The sequence below is a fragment of the Anabas testudineus genome, chromosome 21 (assembly GCF_900324465.2).
Source record: "Anabas testudineus chromosome 21, fAnaTes1.2, whole genome shotgun sequence".
NCBI lineage: Eukaryota > Metazoa > Chordata > Actinopteri > Anabantiformes > Anabantidae > Anabas > Anabas testudineus.
Window position 1 is genome coordinate 944,435 of NC_046629.1, and position 20,427 is coordinate 964,861.

Consider the following 20,427-nt stretch of genomic DNA (forward strand, 5'->3'; position numbering starts at 1 on the left):
TGGAGGAAGAAATACAAAAAGTCAAGCAGAGGACGAAGACCTGCACAGTGGACAGGGAAAACAAGTGGATCAGGAAGATGAGGGCTGTGGAGTGGTTTCTACTACTAAAGGTGAAGGAGCTGGAGAGCCATCACTGAAAGATCTGGCTGGCATCCTCCAGGTTATCATGGGGCAGCAGGAGGCCTTAAGACTATCGGCTTAAGACACTACAACATCAGTTCCAACTCTTGCAGATGGAGATGCAGGTACGCATCTCCCATTTCTCCAACAGTGCTGGATCCCTTGGAGACTTCCAGCATGGATGACCATGCTCCACAGGCCCAAGCAACACCTCCCCCGGAAAGTGTCTGGCAACCCCATGCGGCATCAGGTCAGTTTCGATTTTCTGTCGATCCAGGATTAGAAAAATTAACAGTGATGATGTTGAACACTTCCTTATTACATTTGAAAGAATTGCAACAGCATGTCGATGGTTCAAAGCTGACTGGGTCTTTCACCTAATACCACTGTTCGCTGGTAAGGCCCGAGGTCTCAAACAGCTGTATGTAAAGCTGAAAGAGATGTATATACCATTGCGTGGAAGACCTCTAAAGACACTCGCAGGTCTATACCCACTTATTACCAGCAGAGGTCAATGCCAGGAGTGGGTAAGACTCCTGTAAAGGAGAATCAGGATGGTCACACCAAACCATTATGCCCAAAGAATCCAACTAAACTCACTCAGATGTGTTTTGTTCCACGCCAGAGTCAAAATGTTGAATGTAAGAGTAACCAGTCTATGAAGATGGCAATTGTAAAGATCAATGGAGAAAAACCCAGAGCCTTGATTGATACTGGCAGTACTCTTGTACACAGGCAGTATGTACCAACAAGTTATCTGTACTCTTGGGACTATTCCAATCTGTTGTGTACATGGTGATGAGAAGCCATACCCCCCTGCTGATCTCTATATTGAAGTGCAAGGGCAGACCTATCTACTGAATGTTGGAGTTGTTGATAATTTGCCTTTCCCAGTAGTTTTAGGCCATGAAGGAAGTCTTGCAAGCCATGTAGCCAAAGAAGAACAGAAAAAATGTGAGTGTACGGACTACTCCTTATCAACCACAGACAGATGGACTGACAGAGCGCTTTAACCAGACTCTTAAACAAAGGCTCCTTAAGTAAGACCTCTTTTATGGGCCCTAAGAGTTCTTACATATGTTTGTAATATTCCTTTCACATTTTTGGATAAATAGACTCAGTCTCAATAGAGACTCAGTCTTAAACACCTTTCTGCCATACCCCCACAAAACTACCAAAGCCCCATAGAGACAGTGTCTGTTCCCCGACCACCTAAATTATATAGATCAAAAAAAGATGAGTGGTTCATCAGAACTTCATTATAAAAAAAAGACGACTCCAGTTCAGCACTGACTATTAATGTGCAATATAAAATAAGTAAACTGAAAGTGACTGAGCTCATTATTATACTGATATAAAATAAATACAGTCTTTTTAGGGTAGATAATTAAATGTTCCTGACGATCTCCACAGAGGAGCTGTTGATGTTCCATCTACTTGGTTTTGTTAACATTAAGAGAAAGGTTGTTCTTTCTGCATCCGTCCATTGGATGTGTCACTTCGTCTCTGTACACTGACTCATCGTTCTTAGTGACCAGGCCCACCACGGTCGTGTCATCAGCAAACTTAGTGATGTGGTTTGAGCTGTGTGTTGCTACACAGTCGTGAGTCAGCAAAGTGAACAGCAGTGGACTGAGCACACAGCTCTGAGGGGCCCCAGTGTTCATTGTGGTGGTGCTGGAGATGCTGTTCCCAATCTGGACTGATTGTGGTCTTCCAGTCAGGAAGTCCAGGTTACAGAGGGAGGTGTTTAGGCCCAGCAGGCTTATGGTGATGGGTGTGAATGCAACAGGACAGTAGTAGAGGCAGGACACTGGTGATTTCTTTTGGGACAGCGACAATAGTAGTGGTCTTAAAGCACATGGGGGGACAGCGCTGCTCAGAGAGATGTTGAAGATGTCTGTGAGAACATCTGTTCTGATCTGATCTGCAGTTTCTATGACAACTCTGCCAGAGATGCTGTCTGGTCCAGCCGCTTTCCTTGTGTTGACTCTGCATGGAGTTTTCCTCATGTCAGCCGCTGTGAAACACAGTACCTGGTCATTGGCAGGAGTTGTTGTTCAGCACCTCAAACCGGGCGTAGAAGTTAGCATGTCTGAGAGGGATGCATCACTGTCAGAGGCTGGTGTAGTTGGTGATGGACTGGATGCCTGCCACATGTGCCTTGTGGCTGTGGATCCTGTTATCATGAGCACGCTTTGCCACTTTGATGGCCCGAGACAGTTTCAGTCGCCTGCTCTAAAGACTCTCAGCAGTGTGCACACCTTTGCAGTTATCCATTGTTTCTGGTTGGGGCGAGTAGCTGCTCACTGATGTTGTGACTCCTCCAAAAGAGTGTGGTTGCCATTTGTTGCAGCTTTTCTGTTTGTTATTGTGTTCCGGCCTCCTGTCCCTTACTGTTGGACTCCATGGAATTTACTCCAAATGTAAAAATAACCCACACACTGTTTTTTAATCACACCCTGGATCTTGTTCTGACATACGGTGTTGAAATTGATCCTTTAATAGTTTTGCCCCAAAACCCTCTTTTATCTGACCATTCTTTAATAACATTTTAATTTACTGTACTAAACTTTACTTCATGTAACATTTATCTCTAGTAGATGTTTATCTGAAAATGCTGATGACAATACTTGATACTAATTCACTCTAAAAAAGAAAGTAGTGAATTAGAGGAAGCTAGCTCAATGGTACAATTCACTAATCCAAAAAAAGACATAAAGTTCTGGATGTTCTCTAATCTTCTACTCCTAAAGTCAGACAAGACAGACGTTATTTTGTTTGGTATTTGGAACCAGCAACTCTAAAGCAGATCTCAATTCAGCGTGCCAGAATTAGAACAAGGTTTTGACTATTTCCTGCCAGCTTTCACCCGCCTTCTTCTCAATCTGGAAACTAGTAACAAACCTCCAGGCCCACCTCCCAGACCACCTCTAAGACTTGGACCATCTTTGATCTAAGGTCCCACAGTGCTACCACTCCACTCCTCCTATCCTCTTCTTTGGTTTAACCAGTTGTAGCCTTGCCGTGCTTTCCATTAAGGTAACTGTAAAAAGAATGATGAGAGTTAAGACATTAATGTCACGCTGTATGAGTCAATTAAAATTGTGAGAATTAATGTTGATGTTGTTATTTTTATTATTAAAATAATTCAGTCCAGAAGTAATGGTAGTGTAGTGATTAGCACTGTCGCCTTACAGCAGGAAGGAACTGGGTTGGTCAGTTGTGCTCTATCCCGGTGTGACTGTGACCGATTTTGAATGTAAGTAAACACTTTTGGGTTTTTGTGTGTCTATGGATCTAAAATGTAAGAGTGTTTATTTGCCTTATTTCCTTGTGTTGCTCTTTCTGTGACTTTATTCCTACATAAGGTGAAATAGTTTTTTATTATTTTTATTAAAGCTGTGAGAGTTGCTTCATGAGAATTGTTTTACCTGTGATATTTTGTATAATGGACTAATGGACTTTGTATAATGGACTAATTGTCTGACTAGATCTTCTTCTTCTCTTTCGGCTTGTCCCATCAGGGGTCGCCACAGCAAATCATCCTTTTCCACCTCACTCTATCATGAACATCTTCTACCCTAACACTAGCCAACCTCATGTCCTCTGTTAAGACATCCATATATCTCCTCTTTGGTCGTCCTCCTGCCTGGCAGCTCCATCTCCAACATCCTTCTACCAATATACTCACTATCCCTCCTCTGAACATGTCCAAACCATTTCAGTCTGGCCTCTCTGACTTTGTTGCTAACACATGCAACGTGAGCCGTCCCTCTGATGAACTCGTTCCTTATTCTGTCTAACCTGGTCACTCCTAAGGAGAACCTCAACATCTTCATCTCTGCTACCTCCATCTCAGCCTCTTGTCTCTTTCTCACTGCTACTGTCTCTAACCCATAGTGCAGAGCTGGTCTCACCACTGTCTTGTACACCTTTCCTTTGAGTCTTGCTCACACTCTTCTGTCACACAACACTCCTGACACTTTCCTCCACCTGCTCCAATCTGCCTGCACTCGCCTCTTCACCTCTTTTCCACACTCCCCATCACACTGAACTGTTGAACCCAAGTACTTAAACTCCTGTGTTTTTCTCAAAACGTTAAATTGTAACTGTAATTAAATTGTCAGCTTTAAGTACAACAGAAAGAGACACAGGACAAAGAATAACAAAGATGAGAGAGCAATGATACAAGAAAGAGAGAAGGACGTCAGTACCCAGGAGAGAAACAGAGAGAGGAGGGGAGGGTCAAAGGTTATAGCAGAAACTGATATCATCAGTTGTCTGACAGAGTTTTAGTCAGAAGCTGTCAGGGCTGCAGCTTCTCCTCCTCCTCTCTCTGAGGATGGAGAATCAGGATGCAGCAGAGCTCTGCTTTCCACAGCTCCTCAACGTGTCCTGCAGGAAACCAAAACGCCATCAGTCTGATACTGTGCTCCTGTATTTGTTGTTCTTCATCTCTGTTGTCACTGTGATTCTCAACCTGCTCGTCATCATCTCAGTCTCCCACTTCAGGCAGAGATACATTGATTATTTCCAGCTGACTGTTTTTATTTATCTGAACAAACCAGTTTACAAGAAATGTGACTTAGTATGTGAATAACATCACATCCTGACACCAGCTGTTTCTTCTGCTTTGTTCACAATGCTGTTGACCAGAAAAGTCAGTTTTAAACCATATCACTTTGCATGAATGTCTGATATCACATTACATGTCTTTGTCTCCCTGCAGGCAGCTCCACACACCCACCAACCTCCTCCTCCTCTCTCTGGCTGTCTCTGACTTCCTTACAGGTCTCGTTGTGACACCGTTACAAACTCACCGACAAACATCTTGTTGGTATTTTAGTGACCTCTTATGTTCTCTGCAGGCTGTTGTGAGCTTCTCCATTATCTCTGCCTCTATCGGGGGCATGGTGCTCATATCAGCAGATCGCTATGTGGCTATCTGTGACCCTCTGCATTACCCCACCAGAATCACTGTGAGAAGAGTTAGGATATGGATTAGTATGTGTTGGTTCTGTTCTCTTGTCTACAACAGTATCATTTTTTGGGAAAGTCTGGGTAAACCAGGCAAATTTAATTCATGCTATGGGGAGTGTGTGATTCTTATTGATGATACTACATCAGCTGTTGACCTTATTCCAACACTAATAGCTCCAATTACAGCCATCATAGTTCTGTACTTGAGAGTGTTTCTGACAGCAGTGTCTCAAGCTCGTGCCATGCGCTCTCATGTTGCAGCCACCACACTCCATCATTCAGGGAATGTACTGAACAAGAAATCGGAGTTGAAAGCAGCCAGGACTCTTGGTATTGTTGTAGCTTGGTTCTTAATATGTTTCTGCCCATTTTACTGTCTCGGTTTTGTACCAAGTAGTTATTTTAACAATTTACCTGCAACATCTAGTGTCTTTTTATTGTGTATTAGTCCCTGTGTGAACCCTGTGATCTACGCCTTGTTCTACCCCTGGTTTAGAAAAGCTATTAGACTCATTATCTCTCTTCAGATACTGCAGCCTGGCTCCCATGAGACCAACATGCTGTAAACAGTCACTATGGACTGACTGACTGAAAAATGATCTTCTCTATGAAAAAAGAAATTAATTTGTCAAGAGAAAGCCATGGTTATACCACTGGAAAGTCTTAATAAATGTGATGCTGTGTGATTAAATTAAAATCCTGAGATTATTCTAATTGATGTTGTATTTAAGATTTTTTAATTTTAAAATGTTATAATAATTAATTAGTCTGCATGGGATGGTGGTGTAATAGTTAACACCTCGCAGCAAAAAGATCCTGGTCAGCTAGGTGCTTTTATGTGTTGAGTTTTTATGTCTTCTATGGTAGGCATATTTTATCACCTACTGTTGTCAACGCCTAATTGTTTACCACCTATGCTGTGTTTCCATGAATTAATGCTAGCCCTTAACTTATTTAATGCCAAATATCTAGTTTTAAGAGTCAAAGCATACTCTGGTATTAATTAATCACCTGTTTATAACTCTGCTAATTTTACAGTTATCTTGTTTTCTCTCATCAGTTAGCAAGGCCTCTACGTCTCCCTCCTGTCTTGACCTGCTCAGTGCGCCTCATGTTTAACTTCTACTTTCCCTCCTTTAGTAATAATGGTATTTGTAATCAGAGTAAGTTATTGGACATGAGGCTGACAGAATTGAAAACTCAGCTCTGCACTATTGAAAACAAGCCAGCTAGTCAGGTCCTAATAGCTGAGCCACCTAGCTTAGCTCCCAATAGCTGTCCTCTGGCAGTTCCCAAGCAGCTGGGAAGTCAGGTCGGCTGGGTGACGGTTTGTAGAAAGAATAACCTCAGACACTTGACCTGGTTCACATTTCCTGCAGAGTTTCCCCTCAGCAACAAATCACTGAGAAACCTACTCTGGTCATTGGCAGATCTATAGTGACAAACAAAGTTAAGGACTCCAGCGGCCACAGTCAACTCCATATTTTTCTCTGGACCCCTTCCCATTCTGACCAGCGATGACATGTTTAGCAGCATGTCATCATTTAACCGCTGGCTGTCTAAGTGGTGTCCCGCAAACAACGTGGGCTACAGAGACAATTGGAAAACGTTTTGGAGAAAACCTGGGCTGATTAGGAGAGACGGCATCCATCCCACTTTAGATGGTGCATCTCAACTCTCTAGAAATATGAGTTTATTAGACATCAAATAGACTTATTCTGTCTGACTGAAACCTGGCTGCAGCAGGATGAATATGTCTCTCTGAATGAGTCGACCCCCTCAAGTCATGTTAATTATCATGTTCCTAGAAGCACAGGTCGGGGTGGAGGAGTAGCAGCAATCTTCCACTCAAGTTTGTTAATCAACCCCAGACCTAAACATAGTTTGAATTCATTTCAGAGCCTCACTCTTAGCCTCTCTGATCCTAACTGGAAAAATCAAAAACCAGTCCTGTTATTGTGTACCGTCCTCCTGTCCCTTACTCTGAGTTTTTAACTGAATTCTCAGAGTTTCTATCTGATTTAGTTCTTCATGACTTCAGGTACAACTCAGAGTCCTGTCATCTTCAGAAGTTCTCTGATGACTCTGCAGTTGTCAGATGTATTAAGGGTGAAGATGTCACAGAGTACCAGGGAGTGGTGGACAGTTTTGTGGACTGGTGTGGACTCAACCATCTGCAACTCAACATCAATAAAATAAAGGAGCTGGTGATGGACTTCAGGAAATCTGGGAGTCCTGTCATCCCTCTCTCTATACAGGGGGAGGAGGTGGAGGTTGTGTCCAAGTACAAATACCTGGGAGTGTACTTGGACAACAAACCGGACTGGACTAAAAACTCATCAGCATTGTACAAAAAAAGGCTCAGAGCCGGATGTACTTCCTGAGGAGACTCGGGTCCTTCAACGTCTGCAGCACCTTGCTGCGGATGTTTTATGAGTCTGTGGTGGCCAGTGTCATCTTCTATGCTGTGGTCTGCTGGGGCAGCAACATGAAGGTGGCACACACTAACAGACTAAACAAACTGATTAGGAGGGCTGGCTCTGTTCTGGGGGTGGAGCTGGACCCTCTACATGTCACAATTAAAGGAGGGGGACGAGGCAGGAATTAACAGAAACAGGATTTATTACTGATAAGTACAAAAACAAGGGAAACTAAGGGGGGTGTCAACAGACACTACAAAAACGGCAGGGAAACATGGATACAAAGTGACAACGTAAAAAAAAACAAAATGGCGGAAAACAAAGTAACAAATCAGAAATCAAAGTACAAACAAAAACCTGCTTGAAGGCAGGAAAACACTCACTGAAAAAAGGGTAACAAAGTCCAAAGACTCCAGGGGGGAAGCAGACAGGGCTGAGCAGGATGAGCAGGAACTGGCAGGGTTAAGCTGGCAGGGTTAAGCAGGCAGGAATAGCAACAGGCAGGGAACACAGGCTGGAGACAGGGTGGGGGGGGACGACGATCTGACAGAGGAGAAAGGGCTGAGGAGAGCTTATGTAGCCTGAGGGGAACACAGGTGAGTCCAATATGCAGCTGATTGCTGGGAGCAGAGGGAGAGAAGTGGCTGGTGGGCGAAGTCCAGAGGGAGAGTGAAGGAGGAAAATCCAAGACCGGCCGCGGCCAAGCCGAAACCATGACACTACATGTTCTAGCTGAGAGGAGGATGCTGTCCAAACGCCTCTTAATCCTGGACAATCCCTCCCGCCCACTGCACAGCGTGTTGGCTGGACAGAGGAGCACGTTCAGCCAAAGACTTATTAACATTAAATGCTCCACAGAGAACAACAGGAGATCCTTTCTACCTGTGGCAATCAATCTGTACAATTCCTCCCCCCTGTGTAAGGAGTGGGGGAAGTGAAAATGTCATATACTTGCTGTGAATCTATATATTTTGACCGAATTTCATTTATCTATTTTACATATTCTGTGTATATATATTGAGTTTTTCTGTATTGATGTTATTGTGTATTTATGTTGGTGTTGGATCTTTCCTGGTTGTGGTTCCTTTTCTTTCTGTCTGTTTTGAGTACAATGGTAATGAGGCAAAACAATTTCCCTTAGGTATTATTAAAGATTTTTGAATCTTGAATCTAGATGTTGGTGTGCTGTGCCTTTTTTTTCCCACACATAGTGTTGTGTGTTTTTTCCAAACAACTAAATTTTGGTTTCATCTGTCCACAGAATATTTTGCCAGTAGTGCTGTGGAACATCCAGGTGCTCTTTTGCAAACTTCAAACATGCTTCAATATTTTTTTGGACAGCAATGGCTTCCTCCGTGGTGTCCTCCCATGTACTCCATTCTTGTTTAATGTTTTCCTTATTGTAGACGTGTCAACAAAAATGTTAGCATGTGCCAGAGATTTCTGTAAGTCTTTAGCTGACACTCTAGGATTCTTCTCTACTTCATTCAGCATTCTGCGCTGTGCTCTTGCAGTCATCTTTACAGGACGACCACGCCTAGGGAGAGTAGCAACATTGCTGAACTTTCTCCATTTGTAGACAGTCTGTCTTACCGTGGACACATGAACATCAAGGCTTTTGGAGATACTTTTTTAACCCTTTCCAGCTTCATATAAGTCAACAATTCTTAATTGTAGGTCTTCTGAAAGCTCTTTTCTGCAAGGCATGGTTCACATCAGGCATCTTCTTGAAACCAGTAAACCCAAGACTGGTGTGTGTTTTTAAAGGGCAGGACAGCTTTTAGCAACACATCCAATATCATCACACTGATTGGACTCAAGGTTGGTTCACTCCTGGCTCCTGCACTGCGAATGTTTACATATTATGTTCAATAAAAACATGAAAACATATAATGTTTGTGTACTATTATTTTAAGCAGACTGTGTTTTTCTATTGTTGTGACTTAGATGAAGATCAGAGCACGTTTTACCAATTCATGCAGAAAACCATGAAATTCCAAAAGGTTCACAAAGTTTTTCTTGCCACTGTATTTGAGAGATTTGACAGTTATCCTGTGAGACAGTAGAATGTAAATATCAGATTTTGTTTAAGAGGAACAATAATCTTGAGAAGAACCTTTTGTTTTTACCTTTTTGATCTGTCTTGATCTTCATGCAGAAACCACTTTATGCACATCCATGCATTTTGGGTTTCCTATTTATCTGGTGACTCATCCTTAGATTACTTGTAATTATAGTACAACACACAAAAAACATGTTCTGGTTATTTTTACTTTTTTAAAAAAATGTAATGGACTGATGATTCAGAATTCCTAACATGCATCTCTTTATACCTGTATATCTACCTGACTCTATAACATATAAAGGAGAAATGTTATCATTGTGTCCTGTTAGACAAACTCAGTAGCAGATCTACTACAGAAACATCTGACTCCATGTTGAGGTGAACCACTGCTTTCTACCACTTCAAAAACTGACAATGCAGAGACTGTTAAGCAACTCTTGTCCTGTGCTGTATTATTGTGTTGTCCTGATTCAACAAAATTATCGTAAATCAATTAATCATTTCAGCTTTTTTAAGCTTTTTAATGCAATACACTGTGCTGCTAACAACATGTTCTTGGTTAATGTGCTATTGATTTTATTTAGACATGCATGAGTGTACATACAACAACCGTTGACTGGGTTCTTGACCAGTTGAAGCATTATGTTTTACCAGGGCTTTTTAGACTGCTAGAAAGATTGACTAACATACTTTAAGGGATTAGACTTAGAGGCTCCTCTTATGACCAAAACTAGAAGGTTAAGGCAATTTGCACCTCAGTTTTAGTGTGTGCAAACACAAGCCATGTAGCAGCCTGTTACAGTTTCTGTCTTCTTTGTGATGTTCTTTCCTTTCATTTATTTTCTTTTGTTTAATTTCTTAATTTTTAATTTTTCTTCTAGAACTAGTTTAGGAAATTAGGTTATACCCTCTCAGAACTTCCACTGATGACATGGACAGAAAGCAGCATAGAAGGGTAAAAGCTCAGTCAAATTAATCAAAAAAGAAAGTGAGAACTGCCACAGCCAACATGAAACTAAACAAGGAGATGAGATGTACTAAAAAACGAGCCTAGCAACAAGGAAAAAAAAACTGGATACACAGGACAGGCTAAGAGAAAAAGAGAGATAAATAGGGACCACCAAGTCGACAAATGTTGCCTGTTACAAATGGTAACAGACTATACAAGCCATCACATTTGTGTTTGCATGTTGACTGTTATTACATATACCATATGCTATTTAAAATCTTAAAACAGTCAATGAAGCGTAGCTCAGTATGTTATGTTGTGTTGTTAGGCTAGAGCACTAGTTAATATTCTGTTAAATTGCTGTTTTTAGAGATAGACAGACAGATCTAGTGCCGTAAGGCAGTCTGCAATGCACATTGGGGAAGAAAGATTTAGTGAGTCAACATGGTTTAGGTGAGAATGCAGAAAGTAGCAGTGTCATCTGTAGGCAGATGTAAATGCAATATGCAATAGGTGCAACGTATTTCTGCAAGTGAGAGGTTTCAAGTCGGTAATGGACAGAGCTGATGTACGAGCTTGATATCTACAAATAAATAGTTTCAAGCGTTATTCCTGGTTCTGGACTTGAGTAAATTGTGGAATTTTGTACAAGAAGATTATCACCTCAAAGCTGCGATATAAAATCAAAGAAAGATGGAGGATCCTGGCATTCGAGATGCAGGAAAGGAGATACATGGGAAAGGTCACACACAGCCTCCTGACGAATGAGGCTGACCAGGACTCAGAGCACTTTCAAGAGTGCCCATTAGTTGAAGAAACATCTTGTTATTAGCCTCTTGTTGTGCTTACATATACTGAAATCTTCTTTCTTCAGCTTCCCGTTGGGCCTGAAGCATCCTCTCAAAAGCAGCGGCCTCTTGAGCCAAGTGGCACTGCTCAGCTTCACGTACTTCCTCCTGAATCTTTTAACAGTCAGTCATGTAAGCTTGGAATTCATCATCAAGACGGTAAGATTTTTCTTTTCTTTTTCTAGCTTGATCTTCAGGAATGGGCAGTTTGCCCCGTCTGGTGCACTTCTCATTTTTACCACTCTTGGTGCTCTGAGCATCAGAAACGCCTGCATCATCCACAGTGTTTGTACTGTCTGTATCAAAGGACACACAGCTTGAATTTCACCCTGTTAGTAGAAAAATTTAATTTTCTGAGTTACTTTTGTCATATTAATGAAGAAAAGAGATATTTCATTCCATAACGTTGTGTATTTAATACTGTGTGTGTGTGTGCTAATAACAGTAATGTCATACTGAAAATAATATAATGCTTTTAAAAGCAACAGGTTTATAGGTGCTGCTTCACTTTAACGTAAGTAATTCACGTACAGTAGCATTGGCTGAATACATGAAAGCAACTGATAAATAACTACTAATTTGATAAACTCTGCAAAGTTTTAACTCACCGTCAACATCTGTGTCAGATGCAGCCAGGTCAGCTGTGTTAGCATCATTGGAAACAGGCGGTGGTGCTGAACTCTCGTGGGACTCCACCACATCCACCGGCTCAATGACTGGTTTTGTCCCAAGTATTTTGTCCAGGTCGTCGAACCAAGGAAATTTATCTTTTTCCTTGCCAGAGCTCCCTGTTTTATTCAGAGCGTCCCGCACTTTTATGTACTCCTGACGAAGTTTTTTAGCTTTGATGCGGCATTGTGCAGCAGACCTCTCGATTCCCTTTTCCCTGAGCCGTTTGCTAAACTGTGCATAAACGTAGCTGTTTTTGTGTGTAGTGGACAGTTGTGCCTGTATGTAGTCATCCGACCAGATGTCAATGAGGCATTGCACCTCTTCACGACTCCATGTTTGCCCACGATTCATTCTGCAGTATGTTTTGGGTGTCTATAAACGACAGAAATTAAATCTACCCATAATTCAAAGCCCTCAAATCATGTGATTCACAGCCCTTGGTCCAGTTTTGGTTCAGTACGCATTCTCACCAGAAGGACCGAACCAATCATCGTCTAATCATTTGCTGCATCTGTGCTACTTCAACCCTTCTTAAGCAGGTCTATGTGTCTCCCAACTTGCCAAATGGTCTCACACTTTCCTGAGAGGTACGCTATCCGACATTAACTTTCAGACTGACTTACTGTTGCCTAAACCTGCCTAATCTGAACCCACCTCTGCCTATCCCCTTGATATTGAGGGCCTTCTACCCGACCTGTTCTTCCCCCTGTGTATTTCCTCCACTTAGGACCGGACATGTCACCCTATTTCTAACCCTGCCTGCCCTGAAACCTATCCCTGCCTCTGCTCTACTCTCCGGTACCATGAGTGAATTTCCACCTGACCTGTGCTCCTGTGACTTGTGCTCCTCGACCTTTACACATCATCTTCCCCTTACAGAACCAGTCAAGCATTATGTTGGAAAACAGTTAGATTCATTACCTTTGTGATAGCTTAGAAATCTACAACTTGTACTCTTGATCCTCTACCAGCTACACCGTATAAAGATCTTTGGCCAGTTTTGGGACCCACCATACAGAATTTTTTTTTTAGTTTGTCACTATCAACTGGTATTGTCCCCTTCAGCTGCTGTAGTTAAACCTGTGTTGGAAAGACCACACCTTGATCCAGAGTCACTAAATACTAATGGGGCCTCTAATATCCTGTTCTTCTCTAAAATCCTGTAAAGGTTTGTAGCTAAACAGCTTTCAAATACCATTACTAATAATAGTCTGTTTGAACCTTTTTAGTCAGCCTTCAAATCCTTTCATTCCAGTGAAACTGCACTTAGCAAAGTGGTAAATGATCGTTTGATAAACTCTTCTTCTTCTCTTTCGTCTTTTCCCATCAGGGGTCGCCACAGCGAATCATCCTTTTCCACCTAAATCTATCATGAACATCTTCTACCCTCACACTAGCCAACCTCATGTCCTCTGTTATAAGATCCATATATCTCCTCCTTGGCCGTCCTCTTGCCCTCCTGCCTGGCAGCTCCATCTCCAACATCCTTCTACCAATATATTCACTATCCCTCCTCTGAACATGTCCGAACCACCTCAGTCTGGCCTCTCTGACTTTGTCGCTAACCCAAGCAACGTGAGCCGTCCCTCTGATGTACTCGTTCCTTATTCTGTCTAACCTGGTCACTCCTAAGGAGAGCCTCAACATCTTCATCTCTGCTACCTCCATCTCAGCCTCTTGTCTCTGTCTCACTGCTACCGTCTCTAACCCATAGAGCAGAGCTGGTCTCAACACTGTCTTGTACACCTTTCCTTTGAGTCTTGCTGACACTCTTTTGTCACACAACACTCCTGACACTTTCCTCCACCCGCTCCAACCTGCCTGCACTCTCCTCTTCACCTCTTTTCCACACTCTCCATCACACTGAACCGTTGACCCCAAGTACTTAAACTCCTGCACCTTCTTCACCTCAGCCCCCTGTAACCTAACGCTTCTACCTTGATCCCTCTCGTTCAGACACATGTATTCTGTCTTACTACGACTGACCTTCATGCCTCTTCTTTCCAGGGCAAACCTCCACCTTTCCAGCTGTTCCTCCACCTGCTCTCTACTCTCACTGCAAATCACAATATCATCCGCAAACATCATTGTCCAGGGAGATTCCTGTCTGACCTCATCTGTCAGCCTGTCCATCAACATAGCAAACAAGAAGGGACTCAAAGCTGATCCTTGGTGTAGTCCCACCTCCACCTTGAACTCCTCTGTCTGACCTACAGCACATCTCACCACCGTCATACTTCTCTCATACATGTCCTGAACTACTCTGACGTACTTCTCTGCCACTCCTGACGACCTCATACAGTACCACAGCTCCTCCCTCGGCACCCTGTCATACGCCTTCTCTAAATCTACAAAGACACAATGCAGCTCCTTCTGACCATCTCTGTACTTTTCCATCAACATTCTCAAAGCAAAAATGGCATCAGTGGTGCTCTTACGGGGCATGAAACCATACTGCTGCTCACAAATCTCCACCTTCTTCCTAAGCCTGGCTTTCACTACTCTTTCCCACAGCTTCATTGTGTGGCTCATCAACTTTATTCCTCTATAGTTGCTGCAGTTCTGCGTGTCACCCTTGTTCTTAAAGATCGGAACCAGAACACTTCTCCTCCATTCCTCAGGCATCTTCTCACTCTCTAGAATCCTATTGAACAAACTGGTTAGAAACTCCACTGCTGTCTCTCCTAAGCACTTCCACACCTCCACAGGTACGTCATCAGGACCAACAGCCTTTCCACTCTTCATCCTTTTCAGAGCCTTCCTAACCTCATCCTTTCCAATCTCTGCTATTTCCTGCTCCACAACATCCACATCTTCCTCCCTTCTTTCCCTGTCATTTTCCTCGTTCATCAGCTCCTCAAAATACTCCTTCCATCTTTTCTGCACACTCTCCTGGGTTGTTAGTACCTTTCCATCTCTGTCCTTAATCACCCTTACCTGTTGCACATCCTTCCCATCTCTACCTCTCTGTCTGTCTAGCCTGTACAAGTCCTTCTCTCCTTCCTTTGTGTCTAACCTGTCATACAGCTCATCGTAAGCTTTCTGTTTGGCCTTTGCCACCTCCCTCTTCACTCTACGCTGCGCTTTCTTGTATTCCTGTCTACTTTCCTCAGTCCTTTCTACATCCCACTTCCTTTTAGCCAACCTCTTCCTCTTGACACATTCCTGTACTTCCTCATTCCACCACCAAGTGTCTTTACCTTCTTTCCTCTTTCCAGATGACACACCTGGCACCTTCCTACCTGTTTCCCTGATAATCTCTGCTGTAGTTTCCCAGTCATCTGGAAGCTCATCCTGACCACCAAGAACCTGTCTCAACTTCTGTCTTCCTCACAAGTTTCTTCATTCTTTAGCTTCCACCACTTGGTCTTCTTCTCTGTCTTCCCTCTCTTCTTCTTCCTGACCTCCAGAGTCATCTTACACACCACCATGCGGTGCTGTCTGGCTACACTCTCTCCTACCACCACTTTGCAGTAACTAACCTCTCTCAAATGACCTCGTCTACATAGGATGTAGTCCACCTGTGTACTCCTACCTCCACTTCTGTATGTCACTCTATGTTCCTCTCGCTTCTGGAAGTAAGTGTTGACTACAGCCATTTCCATCCTCTTAGCAAAGTCCACCACCATCTGTCCTTCCAGATTCCTTTCCTTCACACCAAACCTGCCCATCACCTCCTCATCACCTCTGTTGCCCTCACCAACATGCCCATTGAAGTCTGCTCCAACAACAACTCTCTCTCCTCTGGGGATACTCTCTATGACCTCATCAAACTCACTCCAGAATCTCTCCTTCTCTTCTAACTCACAGCCAACCTGTGGCGCATACCCACTGACTACATTCACCATCACCCCTTCAATTTCTAGCTTTAGGCTCATCACCCTGTCTGAGACTCTTTTCACCTCTAGAACACTGTTTACAAACTCCCCCTTCAGGATCACTCCTACCCCGTTTCTCTTCCTATCCACACCATGGTAGAACAGTTTGTATCCTCCTCCAATACTACGTGCCTTGCTGCCCTTCCACCTTGTCTCCTGCACACACAGTACATCTACCTTCCTTCTCTCCATCATGTCTGCCAGCTCTCTGCCTTTCCCTGTCATCGTGCCAACGTTAAGAGTCCCTATTCTCAGATCTATGTCCCTGCCTTTCCCCTTCTCTCTCTGTCCACGAACCCTTCTGCCTCCCCTCTTTCTTCGACCAACAGTAGTCAAATTTCCACCGACACCCTGTAGGTTAACAGCATTGGTGGCGGTCGTTGTTAACCCGGGCCTCGACCGATCCGGTATGAAAGTCTTGTGGATGATTCGCATGGTTATTTTGGCAATTTTTACGCTGGATGCCCTTCCTTACGCAACCCTCTCTATTTATCCGGGCTTGGGACCGGCACAGAAGTCACTGGCTTGCAACCCCTGTGGCTAGATTGATCGTTTGATAAACACTGACTCTAATTCAACATCTCTCTTCTTTTTTTTTTGACAGCTTCAGCTTTTGACGTCACAGATGAACTTTAGTGATCTAACTTTAAATTAGTGGCAGAAATTTGTACACAACTTGATTGGTGGGTGGGTTTCAGTGTCGGTGAACTAATAAATCCAGTACTTTAGCGTAGCCCATACAATCCGAGATCATAACATTAATTGCTTCATCTATCAGTTCAGCTGATCCTCTGTTTTTTTTCTCTCCCAAGTGAGCATATAGGCTGTGTGCCTCTCTCTCTCTTTTCTTTCTTTCCTTTCTTCCTTGTGTCCTCAATCCCTCTTCTAGGTCCTCATCACATTAGGAGACGGAATGTTCCAGGTCCCGCTGCCTGGTTGCACAAGGAAGCTGCTTCCATTCTCTCCCTCTGCTGTGGTTCTAGCTATGTGCAGATCCGCTGTCCTAGGGGCGGAAGTGGGCCACTTGTCCTTGGGAAAACCCTCCATTGCAACATGCAACTGGTAGATTCCATACCTACCAGGGCATGACACTGCTGGTTCTCAAAAACACAGTCTAAATACAGTCCTTTAATGAATCCACAACAACTCACTATCTGACAGTTCCCATTTCCCTACCATGGCCCAGCCTCTCATTATTGCTGCTGTACTCGGCTGCCCACGCTAGTGATTGCTGGTCTGGAAGTCTTTGTTGGCAAGCACTTACAATTAAACCTAGAAATTCAGTGATCTATTCTTAAAGTAAAACATGTTGGCGGTCATGTATCCTTATAAGGTGTATCCAAACAGCCGCCAAACGGTCACCTCACCTTGAGTGCATAAGACCCCTACCCCCCAAAACACAGGTCACATCAACAATTGAGTCTCTTAGGAGGCACTTCGCCATTCGTCCTCGCCATTTTAACGGGACGGAGGCACTGCTGACTCTGAAAAGGTATGTTTGTTTATTTAATGTCAAAGTCAAACGTAAGGTTTAATTAATTTATGTTTAAAATATTATTTTTAAAATGTTGGTCATAAAACTTTTAATGCAAAGGCTGGAATTCTTGTCTTTCCTTTGTGTAGCTTTTTCTGAAGAAAGCATGTCTTACCCAGAAAGCCTGCAGTCATTCACAAGCTACTCTCCCCCAGCGGCAGATGCAGTGTTTGGGTCACTCGCTATAGAACCTTCGCCCCTGGCGGCTTCACCTCCTCCGTCCCCAGCCTGCGGTTGAATAGCGTGTGGGTTTATGCCAAAATGGTATGATTGTGATGGGTTACATAGTGGGTACGTAACCCCACCAGAGCTGCCTCAGGATATTGACATTGTTCAGAGTATGTCGCCTCTACAGTGTCTGCTTTGTAGCTGTGATGACTGCACAAAGTACAAGGGGATACTTGACGCAACACAAATTTGTGCTTCTTCAGCTGCGACTGCTTCTCCCGAGCAATTCCCTGAGTAGACTCTCATCGGCTGAGCAGGGTGGCGTTGACGACGCAGACGGCTCGTTATCCTGTGTATTGCTGGACACGGTAAAATCTCTGGTCACTCGGTTGCTGCATATAGCCATATGCGACCACCAGAAGGACATCTGCTACGGCTGTCTGACAAAACATCCGAGCCAGATCAGTCACGAGTGTCTGTGGGGGATCCCTGAGCATTTCTTCTGGGAGCATTTTGAGAAAGTGAAAAAAAAGACTGTGGACCAAAAAATGAATACCTGCTGTTCTTCATCTTCTGAAATCCTACAACCTGCGTGCGTCAGAAGCAAAAATCCAAGGGGTGATTGAGACATTTTTGTATGAGTTGAAACAAAAGGCTAACATTATCCAGGCAATCGACGATACACGATTCGCTGGTGGGTGACAACATGCTTTGCTTTTGTTGACACAATGACTTGTCTTTTAAAAACATGCAAACCCTTCATGTGAATAATGAGTTGAAAAAACTACATTCTCACATAACGATCCAGCACATCCTGCAAGTTACGGTGGTGTGAGGTGGTTACAGCAAGTGGGAGAAGAAGAAACTGGTATAAAGGAAACGTGGTGGTAATCAGAGAATTTCTACACACAAGACGCATACACTTTCCACAAACCAGCCAGGACACATTTTGTAAGGAATAGGGTTTTTGTGTCAAGACCGCTCAATCAATTTCAAGCTGATCTTTGCGACATGCAAGCTGTATCAGCGTATGTTAAGAGAAAACTGTGAAACAGCTAATCATATTGTCACACTCTGTACTCATGCTACCATTGTTTTGGTTTATACACAGCCTTCACCCATACACACATAACTGACGGACCCCAGGACCGGAATAGCCCGGTTCACACACACACAGACATACACACATACACATCATCACACCCACTCACACTGTGTACATTCTTATATCACATGACTATAAATAAAGGACCAAGGAACTCCCTCGGTGTACTCTCTCAGGGTGTTACACTGAGGAGGGTGCCCTTTGTACAAAGACTACACTGTCTGTGTCTCATCTGTCTGATTGCAGGGTTTCTTAGCAAGGAGTGAAATCATCATAGGTGAAACTCATCATAGGTGACAATCTCCTGACAGCGTATAATGACGGGTTTAACTATGTACTCACGGTTAACGATGTATTTTCTAAAAAAGCATATGTTCGACCTTTAAAGAAAAAAACAGCAACAGAGGTAACCAAAGCTTTTGCATCCATTTTGAAAGACAGCAGTGTCCCATGCTTTCTTCAGTTGGATAAGGGGAGAGAGTTTTACAATAAGGCATTTGAATACATGGAAAAACACAATATCAAGCTATTTAGCACATCCAGCGATGTGAAAGCCTGCATGGTCACCCCCGAGAATTTCAATGAATGCACGGTGCAATTTGAAGATGACTTGTATGAAGACAAAAACCTCATGTAAGAGTTAAATGCACAGTTTAAATTACAGGGCACTGAGATCCGTTTGTCCTATAATGAAATGAAAAAGACATAAAAAGACAATGGTCAATGGTCCGGAAGAGAATGTTTTGCTGTCTCTTTCTACCCCCCCATGTGTTATCTGTTGGTGTTATAAGAGGGGGTGTGGCAACATGCAAGGCCAGGGCCTGTCCTCTCACCGCTTCCAGATGACATAAAAGCTGGATTCTATCACATGTACTGCTATAGCGACATGGTGCATCATCAGATAGTGGGTGACGCTTACGCCCCACTCCTTCGGACAGTTAAAATAGAGGGCAAGTACGGTGACGTAACCACTCAGTCTTTTAACCCACCACAGTACACACCTCTGGCAAAGAATCATATAGAAAACATTTACATGAAATTAAAACGGATCAAAATATACCGGTAAACTTCAGATACGGTAAAGTGATACTGAGCAAAGTTGCAAAGGAGCTCCAGCGACATATTTTAAGAAAAAACTTAACTTTTTGGTTTTTGGTTTTTGGAGGGCCAGTTCTGTCCTGGGCTGTCCACTGGACTCTGTGGAGGAAGTGGGTGAAAGGAGGATGTTGGCCAAGCTAACATCCATCATGGACAACACCTCTCACCCACTACATCGGACAGTGGAGGGGCTGAGCAGCTCCTTTAGTTGCAGACTGTTACACCCTCCATGTAGGAAGGAGCGGTTCCGCAGGTCATTCATTCCCACAGCTGTTAGACTGTACAATGCCACAGTTTAAATATACTTGTACAAAACCGGTTATCATGCATCCATAGCCCACCTGACTGTATTGTTTTTTACTTTATTTATTTTATTATTACGTATAACATATTATATATGTTAAGTCGTAATAGTGTATATAGTTGTAGATTCTCGTTAAATGTTTATTACTTTTGTATTTTTGCACACCCTTTCATTCTTTTTGCACATTACTGTTGTTCTGTTGTTCTTTTTGCACTGACCTGCTGTAGCAAATTGAATTTCCCCAATGTGGGATCAATAAAGAATATCTTATCTTATCTTATCT

The 20,427-nt window shown here is 43.2% G+C and overlaps 1 pseudogene; it reads right to left on the reverse strand.

The window, feature by feature from the left end:
• Window positions 1-11,280: 11,280 nt before the first annotated feature.
• LOC113173238 lies at window positions 11,281-12,466 on the reverse strand (annotated as a pseudogene).
• Between the last annotated feature and the right edge of the window lie 7,961 nt (window positions 12,467-20,427).